Source organism: Columba livia, chromosome Z (genome assembly GCF_036013475.1).
Source record: "Columba livia isolate bColLiv1 breed racing homer chromosome Z, bColLiv1.pat.W.v2, whole genome shotgun sequence".
In the NCBI taxonomy this organism is placed as follows: domain Eukaryota; kingdom Metazoa; phylum Chordata; class Aves; order Columbiformes; family Columbidae; genus Columba; species Columba livia.
This window is the reverse complement of record NC_088642.1, coordinates 32,062,979-32,086,403: the sequence shown is the minus strand read 5'-3', so window position 1 is coordinate 32,086,403 and position 23,425 is coordinate 32,062,979. Positions and strand designations below refer to the sequence as shown.

At 39.1% G+C, this 23,425-nt stretch overlaps 1 protein-coding gene across 31 annotated transcripts in view; it reads left to right on the top strand.

The window, feature by feature from the left end:
- Positions 1-3,531: 3,531 nt before the first annotated feature.
- CSNK1G3 (casein kinase 1 gamma 3) overlaps positions 3,532-23,425 on the top strand; it is an 83,698-nt gene continuing 63,804 nt past the window's right edge. For 10 of the 31 annotated variants that reach the window (XR_010468819.1, XR_010468820.1, XM_021293300.2 and 7 more), the window contains exon 1: positions 3,729-3,931. The gene's annotated coding sequence lies outside the window, so the exon portion shown is untranslated. Of the gene's footprint in view, positions 3,932-3,957; positions 4,445-4,486; positions 23,404-23,425 lie in introns of those variants that run through there. The other 21 variants (XM_065045300.1, XM_065045298.1, XM_065045290.1 and 18 more) reach the window with 19 other exon arrangements.

Sequence of the window (23,425 nt, the reverse complement as noted above, 5' to 3'; positions counted from 1 at the left end):
TTGTTTGTTTTCTTTGTTTGTAGGCACATATCTACAGCAGGCAGTAACAGATTCCCACCACTACCTCTCCACATAGGGCTAAAAGTTGGCCAAGTGCTGGCTCATCATTATGTAGTTCACTATGTTGCAGTAATTTTTCTGTCATACACTGGGAAGTCTAGAACAAAAAACTTAAACTAAAGGTTAGTCAAACAGAATTTGGATGATCTACAAGAAAGAATTAATTTACTGCAGCAGCTTATATTACTGCTTGTTTAGCTCTGTTTTTAGGTGTTGAGATCTTCTTAGGTACATGGATTAAGTTACAGGGTACTGAATGGCAGAAATTTGAAAGGACTGTGATAAAGATACCACAGCGAGAGCAATAATTCTGAATTATCTTGACTGGCTCAAGACACATGACAATGGAGAAAATACCAATATTAAGAACTGAATATGAGTTTAAAACATTGGCTGGAAGAACTAATTATTTCTTCCGCATGTGTGAAACAAACAAAGATCTTAACAAACTGAAAGAGCCGTTGTTACGGGAAACCTGAACTGTAATACTGTAATAAGTCAGAAGTTATGCCTGTTGGGTTTTATTATTGCGAGTTCTAAATTTACTAGTATCTAATAATTAAATATTTTAACATGGCATGGAGGAATGAGTTCATCAGAAAAACACTGCATAAACAAAATATTGTAGGCTTCTGGAAACAGTTGCTGAAATCTTAGAGCAAAATGATATTAAAATGAACATAGAAATTTTACAGCGGATGAAATATCTTGTCAACTTTATGATGAAGTACTTTTTAAAAATATAAAGCTTTGAAAATAGGCATCTGGCAAGTTCTGTTATTTTTGTGTGCAGAAATTTTCAAAGGATTCCATGAAGGCAGTAATGCTCATTCTGGAAGTAAACACTGAAAGTATCATAGAATCACAGAATACCAGGTTGGAAGGGACCACAACGATCATCTGGTTCAACCTTTCTTGGCAAAATGCACAGCCTAGGCAAGATGGCACAGCACCCTGTCCAGCTGAATCTTAGAAGTGTCCAGTGTTGGGGAACTGACCACTTTCCTGGGGAGGTTGTTCCAATGGCTGATTGTTCTCATTGTGAACAATTTCCCTCTTGTGTCCAATCAGAATCTCCCCAGAAGTAACTTGTACCCATTACCCCTCATCTTTTCCATATGACTCCTTGTAAAAAGTGAGTTTCCATATTCTTTGTAACCACCCTTTAAATAGTGGAACATGGTGCTGAGGTCTTCCTCAAACCTTTTTTTCTCAAGTCTGAACAAGCACAGTTATCTCAGCATTTTCTTTGCTTGGAACAGCATTCATGCATGTACACTACAAGGTACATCACATTACAAAATTGAAGCTACAGCATTCCTTTTCTGTTTTATGTACTTGGCATACAGCATGGTAGTCTGTGTTTTTCTTAATGACTGAAAAGAGTAGAAACACATTTTACATGTAGTAAGTATCCACTTTCTTCACCACTGCAGCCTGACTGACTGTAATTCTAACCACTCCAAACAGATGCATGTTTTGTTCAAAATTCTGAGATGTGGAAGACATTTTTAATTTTGCCTTATGTTCTTCACCTAAATCCTACAATTACAGATTAAATAACCTGTTGAGTTGAATTAAAGGCCAATGAATTGCGCTTTTTTTTAAATGTCAGAAATCATAACTTTACTGGAAAACTACTCTACAGATTTTTCATAAAAAATAAATCTCCACTTATTGTGAGGTTATGATGGCCTGTTTAGAAAACACTGGGAAAGGCAACATTAGTATTAGTGAGAATGTGTCCATTTTGGATTAAAGTAAATAGAAAATTCGAGGACAGATTCTAAAAAAAACAACCAAACAACCCAAACCAAAAACCCAAACAACTGAAATCACAGTAATGCAAGACTGTTTTTGTCTCTGCTTTGTTGCTTGTTAGGGTGGAATGCATGTTTGACAGGATCCTGCAGTACTAATCGGAACTAAGTACATGCTCACTCCCATTCAATGAAACTATCTTTTACAGAGGGGGAACTTTCAATGCAAAACAGCACAAAGCTCTCTACATCGTCTCAAGACCACATCCTGTGTGATGCTACAGAAGACCAGATTAATAGCTGCAAGAAAGTTAGATGTTCTGAAGGTGAATCTGTGCTCCACGTGGTAAGCGAGGAGTTACACATTTCTGGAAATGAACGTGGTCTGCCTTATACACTAGCACACCTCAAAATACTTAGTATGAATACAAGACAATTATCAATGGGCTTCAGTTAGAAAATAACAGTTAAACACCAGCAAAATATTTCTTAATGGGAATAACAGCATGGATGGCCTATAGAGATCTTTTGGCAGACATAATTAAATGTCTGCTGAGGCTGGGAAATGTACAGTTGAGGAAAACAAGGCTAAGCCAATGACTTCTTAAAGTCTCTTGCAGCTATATTGTTTTAAATTCTTTGTTCTGCAAGGATTTCCAGGTTCTGGAAAGATGCAGACTTTCCCTAACAATTGATTTGGACAAGCAGTACTGAAGATATGTCAGAAGGTCCAACACTTACCTTTTGCATCTTCTTCATATTTATAATGACTATAAAAAAAAGGCATTAATAAACTTTTAAAGCTATTTTTAAGTCTACAAATGAAAAAAAATAAATCCTTTTACTTAAAACCTTAGACCCTCAGTGGCCAAAATGCTACTCACCTCTGGTGAACAAGGGCCTAAAGATCTTTTCTTTTGCAAAAATGGTGGCACAAACTCTATTATATAGCATTTTTAATTCTATTTTTTAACTTTTACATGGTAGCTCTCACAGCCATCAAGGGAGAGTGGGGTTCTGATTTCTCTGAGACATAGGGAATGCACGACGCCTGAGTGAAGCTAGCGGTGTGTAACGTCACCCACCCAACATCATTTTTGAGCATCTAGTAAAAGAGAGCAGTGCGATGTCGAAGGATATTGGCATTTTGGGGACTGGGGTACGCAGCACAGAATCAAGGGCAGCTGTGGCCTGTAAATGACTGAACCGTTCCCGGACACCCAGCCCTTCCTATTTTAAGCAGCTACTTTTGCCTCTCTAGCGAGGAATGCGGCAAAGAGCATAACAGCTCACCGAAGCTTAAAACAAGAGAGGCGCTCACAGCGTGCCTACAACGACCCGCCGCCGCCGCTTCTTTAAACCGGATCTCTAAGTTTTGAGGGGAAGCACCGAGGCTAGCGCGGCTGGGGGTCGGCAGTCAGACGCCTCCCGGTGCCGTAAGCACACCCAAGCGCCGCCCCCCAACCAGACCCCTCCGGGCGCCGCCGCCCGCCGCAGCGCGACCGACATCCGCCCCTCAGCGCTGAGGAGGAAAGAGCCAGGAACGGGACGCGCAGCACCCACCGCCCGCACCACGGCCCAGGCGCATCCCGGCGCACCCCCTCGCGCCGCCACGCCCAGCCCCTCCCTCATTGGCTACTTCCTCTGCCCACCAGCGAGCCCCGCCCCTCCGGAGGCCTTGCGTTCGCTTCTCGTCTCCCGAGTGGCTGGCGGGTCCTGTCAATCTCTCGCGCGAGGGGCGAGCGGCGCCGATCCCTCTCGGCCGAACGCGCCCCGTTCGCTTTCCGAGAGGCCCTGCCCATGCGCGCGCCCCCTCCGCATCCGGGCGAAGGTGCGGCCCGCCCGGAGCTCCTGCCGCGGTGGGAAGGGGCGCGCGCTCGCTCGCTGCGGCCGGCGCTTCCCCTTTAACTCGGAACCCCTCCCCGGCTGCGCCCTCCTTGGCTGGCCCTATCCTAGAGCTGCCGCGGCAGGGCAGGGTCAGGGAGCAGTGCCCAGAGCTGACGGGCTCGTCGCCGACTCTGCTGGCCGGACACCGAGCCTCTTCCCTGTCGCGCGGCGCAGCCGGCTTCCCTCAGCCCCCACGCAGTGGCTTCTGCTGCTCAGCGGAGCCGGTAGGTAGCTGTCCCTGCCCGCCTTTCGCTAGGGCGTCGATGGTTGGCGGCCGCAGCACTCCCTTCGGCCGAGGCCTGTAGCGGGCTCCCTCCCTCTGCCTCCGGCCAACACGGGGCGGGGAGCAGAGCCCCCTGCGTGCGGGCGTCGCGGCGGTTGCAGGTGGCGGTTGGTCAGGAGGGGTCCCCTGCGGCGGGGGGAGGGAGGCGCCGTCTGTCCCGGAGCCGCCGCGCTGCTTCGTCCAGGTGGGCGGCGGGAGACTGCGCGTCCCTCCGCGGGGTTAACGCCTCCTAGCGCGGGCCGTGGCGGCGCCGGCAGCGTGGAGCGAGGGGTCGGGACCCGCGGTGGGAGGCCCCCTCGGTTCCCCGTAGCTCCTGGCCTGGGTGACAGAAGCTGCCGCCCTCTCCCGAAGAAGTGTTGCTCGCGGCTTGTTTGGTTTCCAGACTAATCGCCGATTTCGATGCTGCCGGCAGTGGTTAGTCCGACAGAACACTGACTTGTTTTTGTAGGAACAAGTGAGTAAGTTCGTTTTCCTGTTCTGTAGAAGCAGGTTGTTGGCGTGCGTTTGTACTGGCTCGGTTAGCAGGTTAGCATATTACAGGCAAACTGACCTGCCAGTGCCTTTTTTTTTTTTTAAGTTATTTATAAACACTCTGGGTGTAATGGTTTTAACTTGGAGTCATTAAAATCTCTTAAGAGTGATGTTTCAGGTGATGTGCTGTGAAACTTTCACAGAGCTTATTTTCAGGTTTTTCTGTTGACTTAGCTGTCAAAACCTTAATGCGTATTAAAGTGACATGCTATGCGTAAAAGGAGTCGGAAAACAAATGAAGATATTTTCTTTATGCATTTTGTATGTAACATATTTTGTAAGTACGTATGTAGTGATATAGACTGTGTAAAATTATTCTTTATTTGCATGTTCTTAAGCATGATAATAAGTGAAGCACACTGTTATGTGCATTAAATGTTGCTACCTGGCTTATGACTAGTCAGTTTTAGGAATAAACAACTTATCTGCACTGTAGACTCACAACTTTTCTGAACACTAATGTCTAGTGGGTGCATTTTATCCTGAGCTGTGTTGGGATATTTAACCCCAAGATAGGAATAATGCAGTTTTCCTCTTAGAGGGAAAAGATGAGATAGAGGTTTGTTAACTATATTTTAGGAGATCGTTTCTACTGATCTCAACATGCTTCTGTCAATTTCTTTTGAATGGACAAGTTTCAGCAAGTGAAACAATGTTTAGAATAGAAATAAGTGGTATTTTATTGTGCTGGCCTGGCAAACAGCAGATTAGTTCATCAGCTGAGAATGACTTTCAGCTAATGAAATTAATCTTTGTGTGTTGCTAATGTGCTTTTGAACCAAATGGATATAATTGTTTCTAAAATGTAAATGAATTGCAGAATCTAGAGTACAAGTTCTGATATAATGATACATAAGTTTTTCTGTAAGTGGTTTTTGTTGTGTGGTGTTGTGTGTTGGTTTTTGGTGTTTTTTTGTGTGTTTTTTTTTTTTTTTTCCTTTCTGTGTGTTCAAGAGGAAGATATTCAGGGTTAGGAGATTCAACCAGTTTGTTTGGAAGACTTGCAGGCCCTGTCTTAGCTGTTCTGAAGTTATTCTTCCATTAAAAAAAAAAAAAAAAATCACTGGGCCTGCAAAAGAGTTTTTCCGTATCCAGTTCAGTTATGTACAATTAACAAGACTGAATTTACTTCCTCTGGCAATTTTTCACTTTTTCTTAGTCTCATAACTAGATATTTTTGAAGTTGATGCAATATATCAATACTTAGCATCCCATCTGCATTCACAAAGTGTGTTCTATGAAAATTTGGTTCTTTATGCTTCAGTAGTGACTATGCTAAGTTGTTCTGTGATTAGAAGTATCCAAGTTACATGTATTTGTAACATCTTTACTTTTGTCTTAAAATTGTGTTTTATAAAATATTAAGAAGTCTTCTGGTGTTTAAGATGAATTTAGTTTAGTTATGACTCCAAGGCAACAATAGATCAAATGTGAGGAACAGGGAAGTGGCAGTGGTTACTTTTCTCCAGTATCTTGTAATTATAGGAAACTACTTTCTAAAGAACGGGGTACTGATCAGCTGCATTAACTATCTTAACTATCTCAACTTTTCTTAATAATTCATACTAGCTAAACAGTTTCTTTCAGTTTGTTGTAAACAAACATATAGGTACTTCTCATTTCTTAGATTTTTCATTTTACTTTTAACTGATGGTTTTGGGCTAGCGTACACAAAAGCAATAACACAATTAAAGGCATACACAAATCACAGGAAGAACAAATCTGTGGAGGAGTTTAGGGTGCTGCTTCTTCACGGTTTAAGCTCACTGATTCAACTGGAAGCTATCTGCAAGAGTTTTCAGTTGATCCTGCATACCCCACCTGCAGTTGTATGGGCAAAGGAGCTGACACAGTGTTTAGTGGAAGAGTGGACTTTTCAGCAGCGGACTGTGGTTGGATGATACTAAACTCATCATGATAAGCTGGGGGTTATTTAGCAATAAAATGGAATGGTATATTCAGGGAGCAAGTAATGTACCCTAGAAGAATAGGTAAAAGCTTAAGAATTACAACATGTTGTTTGCTATTCTTTCAGAAGTGTTTTGAGATTTCTAGATAATTGTTTTCCATGATCTATTCAGAGATGAAGAAGAAGTAACTTTTATCTGATTGCCATGTACTTTCTGGCATTATTTTTTTTTTTCTCTCTATGCAAGCATTTTAATGCTTCCTAAGTGCTGCTGTAGAACCAATGCAGTGAAATCAAGCCTGCTGCTGCTGAGCTTGTTTTTCTGAGCGTGGTTCAGAGTAGCTTCCCAGACATTGTCGCTGGTGTTCTAGAGGTTTGTGGGCCACAGCTGAAATAGTTCAGTGAAGGAAAATGTATGTGTTTAAGCTAAATAGTTGCATAAATAAAAGCAGAGTAGTAAGAAAGTAGTTAAAAGCTAGGCTGGTGATCACAGATAAAAGACACTAACTGAAACATCTGTCCTTCCTTGTGACCTTAGGTAAGCCACTTATAGTGGAATGTCTTCTCTTCGGAGTAGGGAGAATGTAGAAAAGGAGACATGAAACGGCAGCCTGTGCTCTAGAATTGGTTTGGATTTTGGTTATTTAGAGTTTTTTGAAAGCTGCACTTTCAAAGGGAGTTCTGAAACTCTTAGTAAGTAGTAAAGTACTCGGCTATGTTTAAAGAATGTAGATTAATTAATTTTGATCAGATTTAGTTCTATTTAGTTCTAGTGTTCCATAGATATGTTCACTACCTTGAATGAATGAGTAGGATGATTTTTTTTCAAAGAAAAAGGACAGAAAATATTTTAAAATATTAAATATCTAACACTTTCAGAATATTAAAAATGTGTTTACCAGTGCATCCTCCTAGGATGTTTATTCAACTACATTATCCTGCATTTGTTAGAATTCTTGTTTGAACACATTTCACTGTAGCTCCCTGTTATTAAGTTTTCTCTCGGTTGTTTATTCCTTTATCTGATGTATCTGAGTATATTTACACATAAAAGCTCAGCATATATTTTAGGAAAGCTTTTTAATACAAGATAGATAATATCCACTTTTGGCTTTTAGAAGAGAGGTGTTTTATACAGAACAAGCATACCCTGTAGGTATGGAAAGATGACTTTTTTTTTCATACTATTTTTGTGTCTAGTATCCTATTGCTGCCTTGTGCAGTGGAGTTAGGAATGGGAGGAGATAATAATGACAAGTCAGAACTGTCATTGCAAAAATCTGTACTCAGATGACTGTAGGTCACAGAAGTCCATGACAGACACAGAGGTAAGATTTGCATACTTCAAGTAGGTTTATTACTTAATCTGACATTGTGTAGAACATCACTAATGGAATTACAACAGTGTTTTCTGTGCTCTATGATTGTCCTTGCAAGCTTACTTGTCTGTTTAACATACCAAGACTTTAACTGTTTTACTTTACTAAAATCTGTTAGTAATTTAATGTCATTTTCCTAGAAAGGATTTTTTTTCCAGATTACATGGATGTAATTGCCTGTATGGGAATTTATACCCAACCACATGTTTAAATTATGTTATTTTTTTATTAAGTCACGATGTGGATGATAACAATGGAAGATAATGCCCTCTTCAGTAGTACAGAGATGTTTTATGACAAGGCCCAGAATCCATTTTAAAGTATATCGTTTGACACACTTTCTTGTAGTTTCCACGTTTATTAATTGAATAATTCTTGAGGTGCCATGCTCATTATTCAGTAAATCATGTACAATAATAGAAAGCAGATGGAACAGAAGCATAGTTAATGGTGATGTTTGGGTGGCAACCTATGGAGGTTACTGGGCACGAGGGTGCTGTATTTTAAGAGATGCAGCAAACGTGTGTGAGACAGGAGTCATTGAAATTGCATCGCAGGCTGTTGAAAGGGTCATAGTCTCTATTGCCAGGTATTTGAGTACCTTTCTGCATTTAAGGCACTAAACATTTTTCATTTTAGATCTTTATATTTGGACTTAAATGAAGCAGCTTGCATTTCTATGTGTAAAGACATTAAATAATTTTAATATTTCAACAGCTTTTTAATGTAATGGTGTAAAGCAATCTTCTAAAGGTGTTCATTGTTGATTTAGAGGAGTTCCAGTAGCTCAAAATTAAGTACATAATTAATTTCAGATATCTTTGATATTGTTGATGTCAGTTTGAATGTAGATAATGTCCATATAAAAACAGATATTATATATAATAAATAATATATATCATTAATATAATGAATATATAATATATATAATTCTGCAGTAATCTTGTCAAGATGAAGTAATATTGTAGAGTTTGCAGTTAGGGAAATGGTTACTCTGGGATTCGTGGGAGACATGTTTCACTCTAACACTAATATTTTCTTACTTGTGTCTTGCAAATACTGGCTTCTGAAACTGAAGAAGTCCAGTATGAAGCATTCTTCCTTTCTCTTTCTATGGAAGGTTGTCTCAAACAGCTGCTAGTCATTAATTTCGTACAGTATTCCAGGAGGAGATTGCTCAAGGTATCAGGTTGTGAAAGTTTTTTACTTCTATTTAATGTTTGCTGCTTGTAGGCTGAGGAATCTCTAAATCTGGAGGGAAAACAAGTGCTGAATCTTGAATTTACAGGTGACAGTAAGCAGACAGATACTTGTAGCTATCCACAGTGAAGGAAGGATGTTACCTGTTCTGTGCGGTTGTAGCTTGAGAGCTGTTCAGCTTATATTTTGTGGTACTGGGCAAGCAACAGTACACCGCTCTGCTGAGTGAGAAGTGAAGGCGATAGTTTTATTGTGGGAAGAAACTAGGGGTTTTGCAAAATAGAGCTCAAGATGTAACAGAGGAAGGCCTGGGAATTCTGTGGAAACATGGAAGATCTTCAGCAAGTTGAAGTTACTACAAATGAGGCTGTGTGGGTGTTGAACAAAAATCTGTAGAGAGCTAAGCTTAACTAACCTTGTTACATTTGAGGAACCATTTGCTTAGTCTGGATCTTAGTCTCCCTAAGTAGTAAACTGAGAGTTTGCTACACGGTGCCTGCATCAAGATACTGAGTTTTTCATTTAGTGCATGAGAATTTTGTTTTAAATTAAAATTGTTGTAGTTAGTTAATTGCCATCAGATGCTGGCAGAACTCATGCTGGTAGCATACAGGTTATTTTGTTCTCTGAACTTTTAATTTATACCAGATTATTTTGTATTCAGTGTTGTTTGGTTTTGTATAAAACTTTGAGAAATGTGTTTTTTATGCTGAGTTTCATACTAAGTCATTGATTTAAGTATATTTTGTATGAGGAGATTAAATTTAAGATCGTAACTGTGGCTATTTTTTTTTTTTAATTTGTGTCACTATGTATCTTTTGTTATAAATATGGCAGTGGCTGGCATGATTCTAATTTTGTGGTTTCTGACACTTTTTTATCTGTAACATTTAATTCCATTTTAAACTTATAAAGCAAGAAGAAAACTTTATGGAAGTTTATGAAACATCATTTAGAACAGCCCAACAGAGCTGACAGTTTAAAAGAAATTCTACAAAAATTAAGTCATGACTGCGTTCAAGCCTGGGATGCGTGAATGGAACAAAACTTCTCTGGAACCTGCGTCATGTTGATGGGAGATTGCTGTGGTGCCAGGCACTGAAATTTAACACCAAGTGACTTTCCGGCTTGTGATTTTGGTGTTTTCTTTGCTTCTATCCAGAAAAAGGAGGAAACCTTAACAGTGAGAGGGTGGCTAGGGCTATAACTTGGGCTTTGTCTGAGCGAGATGACAAAGGAGTATTTCCCTCCTCTCAGATGCCAGTACATGTATCCATACTGGCCACATATGGAAGAGCACACTCGGAGCTGCAGTTCAGTACAGTTGTAGTTGGACTAAAGTAGAAGAAGAGCTATAGGGTAAAGAACTACAAGTAATTCAGGAACAGTTGAGAGGGCAAATGAATTTGGTAAGGTCAAAATAAGGAAAGTCAGAGATACTAAAACATACTTTAATTAGTTCTATGTTGTCAGAGCCTTTGAAACTTAAGTATGTGCCTTTGAAGGTCTGGTCTCATAAAAAGGAATAATGTTCATTATTACTGGTAATAGATAACTGTTTTATGGGATCAAATAATGATCTTTCAGGCCTGAGCATGTGATGTCTTATTTTCTAGGCTTGTTTTTCAGGAGCACAGCACAGTAGTCAATGTCTGATGTGACTGCAGTTCAAGCTGAAAAAATCCAGAGTTAAAATAGTTTATCTTGAATTTGGCTCCTCTCTAAGTTCTTATAGCAGAATGTGACTATGTAATTAAAGGTAAAGGTGAGGAGGAGTTGTTCTCAGTGAATTAACTAGATTTTTCATTTTGAAAACTGCTTTTCACAATCACTGTGGAATGCCAGAACAAACTATGTGCTTAATTCTATCCAAATTCTAAACTGGAAAAGAGTTTGTGTCTTTTGCACTCTTAGAAAAACATGTGTGGGGTTTTGTGTGGTGGTGTTTGGTTTGGTGTTTGTGTGTTTGTGTTGTTTGTTTGTTTTTCTCCTCTCACGTCACAGTGGAGTGCTTCACCATTGTGCTTAATTTTGTCTTCAGACATAGTTCTGGTGCTAAACGTGATGCTGTCCTTGCTTTGTGCTCTAGCTTTTAGATGTGTTCAACTTCACTGTTTCTTTAGCCTAGCTTTAAGCGAATCTATACCTTTCAGTTGTTCTGCTGTAACAGCTGAGTGCGCATGGTACAATGTTTGATGTAGAAAATTGAAGCATCCATTGTACAGCATTAGCTAGCTCAGCATTAGCTTTCTGTCAGCTGTGAACAATATAGTTCATTTAAATGTGTGTGGAGGTGGTGTTGGAAAAGTGAGAAAAACAAATTACTGGAACGCTGTGTAACCATAAGTTACATCCTTTCTCTGCGCTTTAGTTAATAAACTTTAATACTGTCTTTATTTTTTAAAAATTTATTCCTTGTGTTGCACCACTCCTTTCTTGAAAACTGACTTTCAATTGTTACTCTAAAATTATGATTATATGATACTGCAAGCAGGATGCATGCACAAAATAATATTAACCAAATAAACGCTTTCAGTTGCGTGAAATCTTAAACTGAAGTCAGTGGGATTTTGTGGTGAAAGCCTGTAATAAAGTGTGATTTGTGGATTAGGTCCAGACTTAGAGGAAAAGTCAGTGAGAAAACATAAATGTTTGTGCACTGAACAGAAAGTAGCGGTCCTCAGTTGATATTCATTTTAAATTTACAGAGATGAAGAGATTGTTAGGGGATCTTAATTTTTATGTAGTTAATCCAGTCTGTCATTTGGCGAAAAACTGTAGTGAATTGGGGTGTCCCTGAGTAGTGTATACATTTTCTGGTGTAACAGTATTTTGACCAGAACTGGCAGTTGTGTGATGGTGAAGACTACATTGTTGGTTAGGTTCTGTCATTTGTCACTAAAGAGAAGAGTTTGCCACCTGCCCTTCCTCCTCCTCTTGTGAGGAAGCTGCAGACCGTGATGACGTCTCCTACAGGCTGAACAAACCAAATGACTTTAGCTGCACCTTATACTGTTTCTCCTTCAAACCCTTCACCGACATCTTAGCCCATTTCTGGACACTGTCTGGTAGCTTTATATGCTTTTTATCCTGTGTTGCCCAGAACTGCACACAGTGCTCCAGGTGAGGCTGCACCAGTGCAGAGCAGAGTGGGACAGTCACCTCCCTTGCCCAGCTGGCAATGCTGTGCTGGATACATCCAGGGCATGGTTGGCCCTCTTGGCTGCCAGGGCACACTGTTGGCTCATGTTTGACTTGCCATCGAGCAGAAGCCCCAGATCCTTCTCTGCGGAGCTGCTTTCCAGCATCTCATACCCCAGTCTGTATGTACAGCCAGGGTTGCCGTGTACCAGGTGCAAAATCTGGCACTTGCCCTTGTTGAACTTGATGCGGTTGATGATTGCCCAGTTCTCCAGTTTGTTCAGATCCCTCTGCAGAGCCTCTCTGCCCTCAAGAGTGTTGACACCTCCTTCCAATTTAGTGTCATCAGCAAACTTACTAAGCAGTCCCTCAAGTCCTGCATCCAAATAGTTTATGAAGACATTGAAGAGAGGTGGCCCTAAGATGAATCCCTGCAGAACTGTGCTAGTGACTGGTCACCAGCCTGACATAACCCTAATTACTAGAACCCATTGAGCCCAGCCCATAGGCCAGTCGCTCACCCATTTGTATTGTGTATCTGTCCAGCTGTATGCTGGACACCTTGTCCAGGAGAATACTGTGAGAGACAGTATCAAAGGCTTCACTGAAATCCAAAAAGATCACATTGACAGGCTTCCCTTGTGCTATTAGGTGGGTAACCTTGTCGTGGAATTAAATTAAGTTTGTCAAGCAAGGCTTTCCCCTCATGAGCCCATGCTGGCTGAGACCAATGACTGCATCGTCATTCAGATGTTTCTCAATAACTCCCAGAACAGTCTTCTCCATGATTTTGCGAGACACAGAAGTGAGACTGACAGGCCTGTAGTTGCCAGAGTCATCCCTGTTGCCCTTCTTGTAGATTGGCACAACATTTGCCAGCTTCCAATCGACTGGGACCTCTTGAGATTCCCAAGAGCGCTGAAAATCGTGGAGAGAGTTCTTGCTGTGACGTCAGCCAGCTCTTTATGCACCCTTGTACACAGCAACGAGAATGATGCATACAGAGATGCACAGACACAGAGTTCTTGTTAGCAGCCAGAGCAGAGCTAGGTAGAGCTGAGTCAAGCTGATCTGATCCCTCTTTTATGAACAATTCTCAGTTTATAGGTTTACAGATACGGGCCTGGACCAAGAGGTTAGACAGGATGCTTTTTCAAAAAATGTTGTTCCAAACGCACCACACTCATCTTGTGACTGTTTCCAGTCACATTCCCGTGCATATCATGTGGACAGTGTTTCAACCCACTCGTTCACATGCCCAGGCCCAACAGTCACACATCATACACAGGGAGACAGTTTTCTGGCCCAAGGTATCATTCTCACTGGCTTGGGCTATTGCTCCTTACACTCCAAAAAAACCATGCTTCTGTATAACCTGTCCAGGGCCATTTATGTTTGACTAATTACTGTGATTTAATCATGTTAGTATTATTCATCCAGATGGTCATATTAGTATTGATCTTCCTTTATCATACAGGTGGCTGGAGCCATACACTTGCTGTTCTCACACTTGGATGAATCCCATCAGGCCACATTGACATGTAGGGATCTAGCTGGAGTAGCAGATCCCGTACAAGTTCCAGATTGGTTGGGTGTTTGCAGCCATGGTTTTCTAGCCCAGGGCTATGGGAGCACCCATGTCCATGATCAGTGTTGAAGACAGAGGCAAAGAAAACATTAAACATTTTGGCTTTGTCTACATAGCGCTGTTAATAAGGTGACCATGCTCATGAAGTAATGGACAAATGTTATTTCTAGTTTGCCTTTTGCCATTAATACATTCTAAAAAGGCTTTTTAATTGTCCTTCACAGTACTGGCCAGCTTCAATTCTAATTGAGCTTTGGCAGCATGAATTTCCTCCCTACAATGGTGAGCAGCATTTCTGTAGTCCTCCTATAGAAAGGGTACAGAAGAATCTGTGGAAAACTTGAGATTAAGTAAAAAAAGACACAAGTAGTGACATAGAAAGTACTTGAGATACAAGCATCACATTGTTGGAAGTGCTGTTAATGCAAGCAAAATTTAAGTGTAGTTGTGATCTGTTAGTTGCCTTGGAGTGCTGAAGAACACAAATCCAGTATGTTTTGGGGCCATGTATACTGAGAAACAAATTGCACACCTGAGTTCCTGCATGATCTGTTATAAGGAGATTCAATTTGCCTTTGAAATGAGGGTATTATGTTTGCTTTCTTAAATAAATGTGTCTTCTGAAGTGTGAAGAGTTTGGTCTGCATGTGATCAAGAAGTAGTACTTGCTTTGCTTGTTTTACCTCTTTTCTGCTAAAACTGTTGGAAGTATTTGCAACTCATTAGTGTATTGCATAGCATATACGTGATCTAGTCTTCAGTATTTTGAAAGACAAGGTGGCTGGGAAAGAATGTGAACAGTGTTTTTTTGATAGCTGAATGTGGATGCTGTGTAAGATGTGATTCAGGTGCATCTTCACGTCTTGTGTGTTCCACAGGTTTTTCATCTTAATGATGTTGAGACACCAATCCTCTTATGCAAAACTGAAAAAGTTTGTCCTTCTTTCTTGCAAAAGAATGTTGTTTTCTGTGGGGCAGAATGGTGTTGCTTCAGTTCTTTTGCAGTGTTTCCAAGGTAGTGGTTTACCTGACTGAAGTCACGGGGATAAGTACTTAAGAAATGGGAGAAGAAAAGGTTCTTAGATGAATCAACTAACATCTGAAAGTGTGATTAATCTTGAGATGTGCTAGAAATGGTAGGAAGGAAAGAGCAGGTAATGCCAAGGTGTGTGTGTATATATATATATAATGTGAAAAGATTAAAAAAACCTAGAAAATTAGGCTGCATTAGACTTGCGAAAGTTAGACTGAAATTCCCTATATAAATCAAATGGATTACATTGTTGTGAACAAAATGAGTTACTAATAAATAAGTTTTCATTATGTTGAGCTTACGTTTAGAGAACAGCTTATAATGATACAGTAATGAGCAATTTTTATACAGGTCATTGATAGCTGGAGAGCAAAATTGTGTCAGAAGAAATTAGTTCGGAATTTTTTTTGTTTTTTGAAACTCATGAATAAGTAGCATCAGTGGAAGTTCTATGTGCTGAATATTTCAGCATTCTTACTCTCAGTTTTGTCTGAGATGCTGATGATCTTACTTTTTTTCTGCTTCTGAAATCTGGAAAATGATGAAATTATATTCTTAAGTCAAAGTCAGTTTAGTTACATTTAATTGACTTACACAGTGAACTTTTTAATATCTCTTATTTTGGAGTTTGTATGTGAAAGTGTTTTTCTTTTCAGACTCGAATTAGTGATAAAATAAGAAAACATCAAAGCTATGTGATACTGATATTAAAAGCATATATTTGTATGAAAATAAAGGTATAGACAAACTTACTGTTAATATGTCTTGTTGGAATAACAATTCTACTGTTTGGGTGACATGAAGATTATGTGAATAATTAAATATTTAATGATTAAACAGTGGATTTATTTTTTCATTTAAGTAAACAATGAATCTGACTAAATTATATAGAAATTTAGAGTTATTTTCTAACTCAAATTCTATCCCAAGAGGTTTTCAAGGCTATAAACTATCCTAAACTTTCAAGGACTCTTCAATTGAGAACCTTTTTGCTGTAGATTTGAAGTTTTACAGGTGTCTTCTGTTGCATGGAGACATGTATATAAAAATGAATGAAAATTTTGCAATTGTCTCATAGCTGGGCTAGAAAGAACAACTTAATCTTTCCGTGGGGCATACAAACAATACTAGAAATAGTTGATTAGATATTTGACTTGTGTGTTGATTACCTCCCAATGAAGATCTCATTCTGAGCTTGATTTCAGATTTGTAGTGTGAATTGCAGTTTTTCTACTGTTAATTACTTCTAAAGGAGTTTTGCAGAATAAAGTTCCATGTTACTCTATCTGCGGTCCAAAAGTATTCATAACATTCAAATGAATACTGGAAATGGAACGTGACTGTTCTCCATGTGAAACAAGGCTACTTAGTAGGTGAATTATTCCATAAAAGCTATATGTAATGTTAGAGGAAGGCTATTGGAGATCTGTGACAGAGGCACTAGAAACTTTCTGTGCATTTTTAGAAGGTGTAAGGAGTAGCTTTGCTGCTAGATTGATGTCAGTGCCAAAAAACCTAAGACCTTGGGAATAAAAGTGTGTGAACAAAGAAGCTTTAGTGGTGAGAAAAACTGAAGATGGATGAAAATGTAGGAGGCTGAGTGAATTTCTAAATGCCTTGTGCTAAAATCAAAGGTGTTTATTTACTGTCTTTTTGCTTAATGGAATATTTTCTTGTTCTCCCCAACACTTGCACTATCGTATGCTTTTTCTAAAATTAGAGAAAAATTTTAGTATACTGATACTAGCAGTGATATAGGATTTTTGTAATTAAACTCTGAAAGGTAATGCATATGATACCTAACTAAGGGAGCAGTTATGGTTGCATTTTTTGTTAATTTTGTCACTTCCTGACAGTGGAGTGCTTTATTTAGCAGCTTTAATGTTTTCTTAACAGGTCTATTTAATAGCAAATCTGGAACGTGAAAAGGAGTGAAGCAGCTAGTAAGTTTTTATTTTAAAGGTGACTTGCACATTTGAGTGTGAACATTGTTATGACATACACCTCTGAATATGTAAACTTGAATGTACTTACAGTGCTGCTGTTGCTGCAGACAGCCATTTGAGAGATGTATGAATAAAGGAGGTGCTTAAATGAGTTAGTCTATTACCCTGCCTTATATAAGGTCCTAGAAAGTCTTTATTGCACTGAAGTAGGGTTATTGTTATGTGGTGTATAGTCTTTAGTAGTGTTAAATTGGGCATTTTCAACTGAGATTTAGAGATGTGTAGATATGTATCTTTGTAATCTAGGGAAGTCTGCAATGTTTTATAGGTCTAACTTCTTCCTGTGTGCCAATCCCTGTATTAGAATTTGAACTTTAGCAGCCTGCCGCTTTCTGGCAATAATTTGCCCTTGATCCTAAACCGAACTTTGAATAGGACATTCTTACATGAGTGTGGCTGTGCAAGAAATTAGAAATAATTGTGTGATAATGAAATGTAATGGTGCTTTAAAATTACCAGCCCATCTCGGGCTTTGAGATTTTTTTCACTAGAAGATATGAAAAAAATTATGTTTCACTGGGTGTGTATGATCTTTGGTAGTGATGCAACCTAAAGAACTGGAAGCTGTTTCCAGGGCACTTGAAAATGGAGAACTCCAATACTAATATCATTAGAAGATTTTATCAAATTTTTGTGGCCTTTTGTAATTATTGCTTTTTCTTAAAGCTGATGTTGCACTGCTCTGTTGGTTTCTGAATACTGAATCAAGAAGGAAAAGATTCAGAGGATTTAAAGGAAAATTTCTCCAGTGCAGGTTTAGGTGAAGATTGTTTATCTTCACAGGTTTTCTGTAGCAGCATATATTTGCTTAGTATAGAATGTATTCTTTCGGGTGCTGTGTGAATTTGGAACAATAGCAGCAAAATTGTTGAATATAGTGAGCATATAATGGAAGAGAGGACAGAACAGGGCCTGAATATGTTTTTCTAACATCCTTTTGTTCACCATGTATATAATATTACAGTGTTTTGGTTTTTTTTTCAGTGCCTTTAAACAGTTTTCTTTAGATCTTTAGGCAAGTACTCTTTAAATGTAAATCATTCAGAGATCATAATCTATTTGTTAAGAGGAAAAAAATACTGACATTTTCCCACAATGAATTAATTTGTAAGGAAGATATTTGCTTGATTTTATTTCTGTATGTCTGGTTCTGTGTATATTCTTAAGGAGTTCTCAGTGTTCCTAGTTATTCAGGTTTATACAACTACACAGCATGGATTTAAATAAAAAATAGTTTGAGTACAGTGGTGAATTGAAGGAACATTTTTGTTAACACAAGTGTATAGTTCTGTTAAAACTCTTTCAATTTCTCTGTGTGTAGAGTTTTGTGCAGCAGAGAGAGTGCAAAACGAACATTTCAAACAGGCAGGATTTTATGTGTTGGAATTCCCTTATCCATTAAGTTGTCTATCAGTCCTTCAAATACCACAGAATTGCTCATCTAACCTTTAAACAGTAGAAATATTTAGGAAATGGTTCTTTTAGTCTTTGTCTTGGCTATGCTGAAGAAGTATTTAATCAACTATTGTGGTAAGACAGAACATGACTGAAGTTGTGAAGTCAAGTGCTCAAAAATTTGGAAGTGGTAATGGATGTAGGTGAATTGTAGCGTGTTCATTTAATGGAGCAGAGAAGTTAACAAACCCTTCTGAATTGGTAGTAACTACTGTGCTTCCAGAGTTAGCAGTTTAGCCACACCAGTGTGATGGTGAATCCAAGCTACTAAGTTTTGCCTGACTTATTACATAAAATGTGGGAAAGCAAGTACTCTCAGAAATAGATAGTTCTCTATGGACACAGCAAATGCAGTTGTCCCTGTGTGCTTCTTCATTGCAAACTGGGATTTTGTTTTGGGATGGTATTACTATAATCTTTTGGCTAAGTTTATATGTATATGGTTAATTTGACTATAGATTCTGTATTTAAGCCATGTGTCGACACAGACAAATAGCCTGTCTTTTGCCATCAATTTTATTTATGTTTCTGAAACTGAGACTGAGATTCCTTTTGGTGTTCTCAAGGTGTTGTGTGTATGCTGTCAGTCAACTGAAACATGTGTCTAGCTATTGTCTTCACTCTTCTTGCTTGTCTTTATCAGTCATCTCCTTGCTTTTCAGTCAGTCTCTCTACAGTGCTTAGGAATGTTTATGAAATTCCATCTAATAAAGAAAACCTCTATTAACTGCTATTAGTTTTGCATCTCAGCTACTGTGACCGCTTCCTTAAGTCTTCCAGTCTTGTTTCACCTTTTATCTTCAATCTATATGGATTGTAGATCTGATTTCTGCTTAGGAGCTTATTACTTTTCCTGCTATGTAACACCGTTTTGACTCCTTTTCATGTCTTCCTTTGCCTACTCTTCCTCTTTCTACTCCATCATAAACAAATATTTCACTTCAATGACATTGCTTTGTTAACTTGGCTTTGGTGGTGTGTTTGCCATTATACTGATATTTAGTAATTGTTTTTTTTTTTAACAAGAAGGCTTATTTAAATATTAACAATATTCCCTGCTGTCTGGCTGAAGCTTATGCGTCAAGTGTGCTCATTTATGCAGGCAGAGATGACAAATGAAAATCAAACAGAAAGTCAAGCTGTGAAATGAGGACAAGTATGGCACATGTTTCATGTGGATTGCGTATGAAGAGAATATAGTCCCTGTAGCTAGCACAGAGCAAGAAAATGATTATGCAAAGAACTTAGAATGCTTACACTTAGGTTTTATTTTTTCACTTTAAATGATGCATACCTTTGAACAGTGTCTGAATTCTGAGCCCTACAATTTATGTTTAGTTTTCAAAAAAACTCTGCTGGATCTTCCGTAACAGTCTGGGAAAGCTAATGTGATTCACGTAACTTGTAATGTACTTGCATTCTATATCAGAAGGTTTTGCATGCCCAAGTAATTGCAAATATTACATATATATATATATATATATATATATATATATATATATATATTTGCCTTGTAGTGCTTTTCCTCTAAAATGTGAGCATTATGGTAAAGAAAAGATATTGCCATCAACAGTAAAACTATGCCATAGGTAAGTTCAGTGTAAATAAACAGAACGGTGAATACCTTTTGTATTTGTAAGGTAAATACATAAAAGTGTTGCACAGGAACTTTAATATGAAGAAAATCTAAGTGCACTCCTTATTTCAAATTAGGTGCAGATTGTTTTATTAGGAAATGTTGTAAGAGAATGCTTGTGTCCTAGAGATCTGTGACAGTAATGCTTTTGTGTCTTCCTTCTGACATGTACTGTGTGAAAAATGTACAGGGCTTCTGATATTTGTTTAGCAGGAGTCTGATAAAAGTTGCTGATTTCAGATTATAAAAAAAGCATAACCATAATGTAACTGGAATATCTGTGATTTATCATATAATAGTTTCATCCATATATTAGGATACATTTTTGGAAACTGAAATTTATGTTGTTAATGCATTTCATCATTTTTACCTTAAAGTTCAGTAAAACACTCAATAATACATTAATTAAACATGACAAAATATTTTTTAGGAAGGAATTCAGTAATCAGTTTTTACTATGTATTGTAAAGTATCTTGCTCTCAGAATGCTAATACCATTTACAAAACTAATCTACTTGATAATACTGAAGCTTCTGGTTAAGCTTATCATTATCCCTAGAATCCATTGTGACTTGTCTTTTCTATTCCTACACTCTCAGTGTTTAAAATTACATCTGTCAAACAGCTTGTAGTGAGTCTGTGTGGACACAAACATTTGGGAAGCAGTGGTTTCTTAAATTGAAAAGTGTGTGGTACGCTCTTTCTCCTGGAAGCACTTGATGCTTTAAAAAGGCAGTTACTCTGCTATAGTGTTTGGAATTTCACAAATTTGAAAGCTAGGGGTGTTGCTTTTGTAAACGCACTGTGTGTCTTTGCTCATGTGCTCTCAGGGAGGACTGCAGGGACCTCTGTGAGGAGAGGCCAGGGCTGTCCTATGCCAGACACACTGCAGGGCACAGCTGTGCTTGGCAGTGAAGATGGTGGCACCTATGGGAAAGCATATGTATGAAAGGGTAAAAAAAGCTTTTATGAGAGAAACAGTCCTGCAGTCACCAAGGTCAGAGAACAAGGAGGAGGAGGTGTTCCAGGTGCCAGATCAGAGATTCCCCTGTAGCCTTTGGTGAAGACTGTGGTGAGGCAGCTGTCCCCCTGCATTCAATGGAAAAGACCATGGTGATTCAAGGTGTCCATCTGCAGCCCATGGAGAAGACCATTGGTGATGCAGGTTGTCATCCAGCAGCCCATGGAGAACCACAGTAGAGCAGAGATCCACACTGCAGCCCATGGGGAGCCCATGCCAAAACAGGCTCCTGGCAGTACCTAGAGAGGAGTCCGGGCTGCAGCAGACTTTCTGGTAGGACTTGCATCCCATGGGGGACCAATGCTGGAGTAGTCTGTTCCTGAAGGACTGTGCCCTACAGGAGTGACCCATACTGGAGCAGTTAGTGAAGCCTCCAGGGGGAGCAACCCTGCGCTGGAACAGGGGAACAGCATGAGGGGGAAGAAGCGTCAGAGAGGAGCTGTTACGGACTGACCACAACCTGCATTCCCTGTTCCTCTTCGCTGCTCGGGGGAGGGAGATAGTGGTGAGAGAAGTGAAGGAATGAAGGTGAGGCTTGGAAGGAGGAGAGTGGAGGAAAGGTGTTCTTAGCTTTGTGTTTATTTCTCATCATCTTACCCTATTTTAATTGAAAATAATTTAAATCTTGCCCAAGTCAAGATCTGTTTTACCCGTGACCGTAACTGGTGCGTGATCTCTCTGCCTTTACCTTGACCCCCTGAGCTTTTTTGTCTTATTTTCTTCCACCTGTCCTTTGGAAGAAAGGAAGTAAGTAAGCAGCTGGGTGGATACCTCACAGAAGACTTAAAAAAGCTAAAAAGATTTCTCATAAATTAGCTCAGTTTTTGAAACTGGTTAAAACTTAAGTACTCTAGCTTCAGTTTCAGAGTGAATACTGGAATTAAAAAAATACTGGCAATGGTTTCTTTGACAGGATTCTGTTCCAAATTGGCTGTTTCAATTAATTTATAAATTGCTTAAAAGAACATGCGATTTGATATTTAAGTGCGTAGTGTTATATAATACATTTTCAGTGTCTGAGGCCGCGTGTATTAAGTCATCAAGAAAAAAGGTCTCTTGATGAAGACTGTAGTACTAGTATGAATGACTTGAGAAAGTCTGTTGCCATTTTCACCTAATGAGCTGGTATCTAAAATACTAGACTGCTAAAGTGTGGAAAAAGATATTTAGGTGTGCAAACAGATTATTTTTAAAGTGATTCTGCATGTATTGCAAGTCTTAATCTTTGATAACTTAATACTGTTAAGGGGTGGGCTTGGTTATGATTTCAACTTTAGAAATTTAAGATCTTCCTATGATTATAGGTATGTTAAAAATGTATTATGCAAACTAATTTCCTACTGGCAAAGCTTTAGTGTCTTGTTAACTACTGGGCTTCATCTGGACAAACATACATGCAGAACAGCTAATATGCTTTGTGTAATTACAAAATCTGTCCTTGAGCTCCCAGCTTGGCTTCTCTAGTACTGCCTTATTGCTACATGAGCTGAAACAGTGTGGGACTGGAAGCTTTTCCAGTGATGATGTACTTTCTTTGGCTCACAATTGCCTTCTTAGAGTTCACCATAGCCTTAGTGCTGCTACTGAATTTCTGGTGCCCTTTGTCCTCGTATTGCCTGCTTGTAATTTTGTGCTCCTGTTGCGTCACAACTTCCACCACTTGCAGAACCCAGCCTGTTATAGGTAAGTTTTTGGCTTGGTTAGCAAGGGTACATGCTGTGCTCAGGTGACAGTTAAAGACAAAATGGGGAAATCTTAAATAAATCACAAAACTAGAACTGTTTTATCCCTCTGAAATGAAGTTGTGATGCGTTAGAAGAATACAACTTTAAACTCATTTGACATGTGATTAGTTATTGTATATGTGTCAACAAGTAGGCGATATAAAACTTGTAAGCTAACAATCTTATTAACTCTGAAATCGGCTTTGGATTTCTTCAGGTTTGCCTGCATACCCAGTCCTTTCTATAGTCCTAGTGCTCCGTTGTGAAGCCTGTTGGTGTCATTCGTATGAAGTATTAGTGCCTTTCTATCCTGTTACTGTTCTCAGTGAAGTCTTTCAGCACTTGGCAGTATAAAAATTTTGGTATGTGGAAAATAGTGTGAGGAAGTTTGGCTTTCCACTGCTGCTGAGATTACCAAAGCATTGTTTTAGTAACTATCTAGGTATTTTTGCTCTGCAGATGGCAATAAAATGCTGTGCTTAGGTGCATTGCTTCTGTTTGCCATGAAGCCGGTGTATTAGCACTAAAAAATCTAGGATTGCGTATCTTACTATTTCTGAATGGAAGATATGGAACATAACTATTTTTTCTTTGCTACATAAAATATTTATGCAATTCTGCTGCATCAGATATACTAACCTTCTTTCCAAGTGCTAAATGTGTTCCTGAAGTATTAAGACACTCTGTTTCTAGTTTTTTTTAGTTCTTCCCTAGCTTTTGTAGCACAGTGGGTGAGGAGAAACGACCCATTTCCTCCTGTTGAGTTTGTTCCTCTGAGATGTTTGGTTTGGTAAGTCGCTTAAGGGTATTTA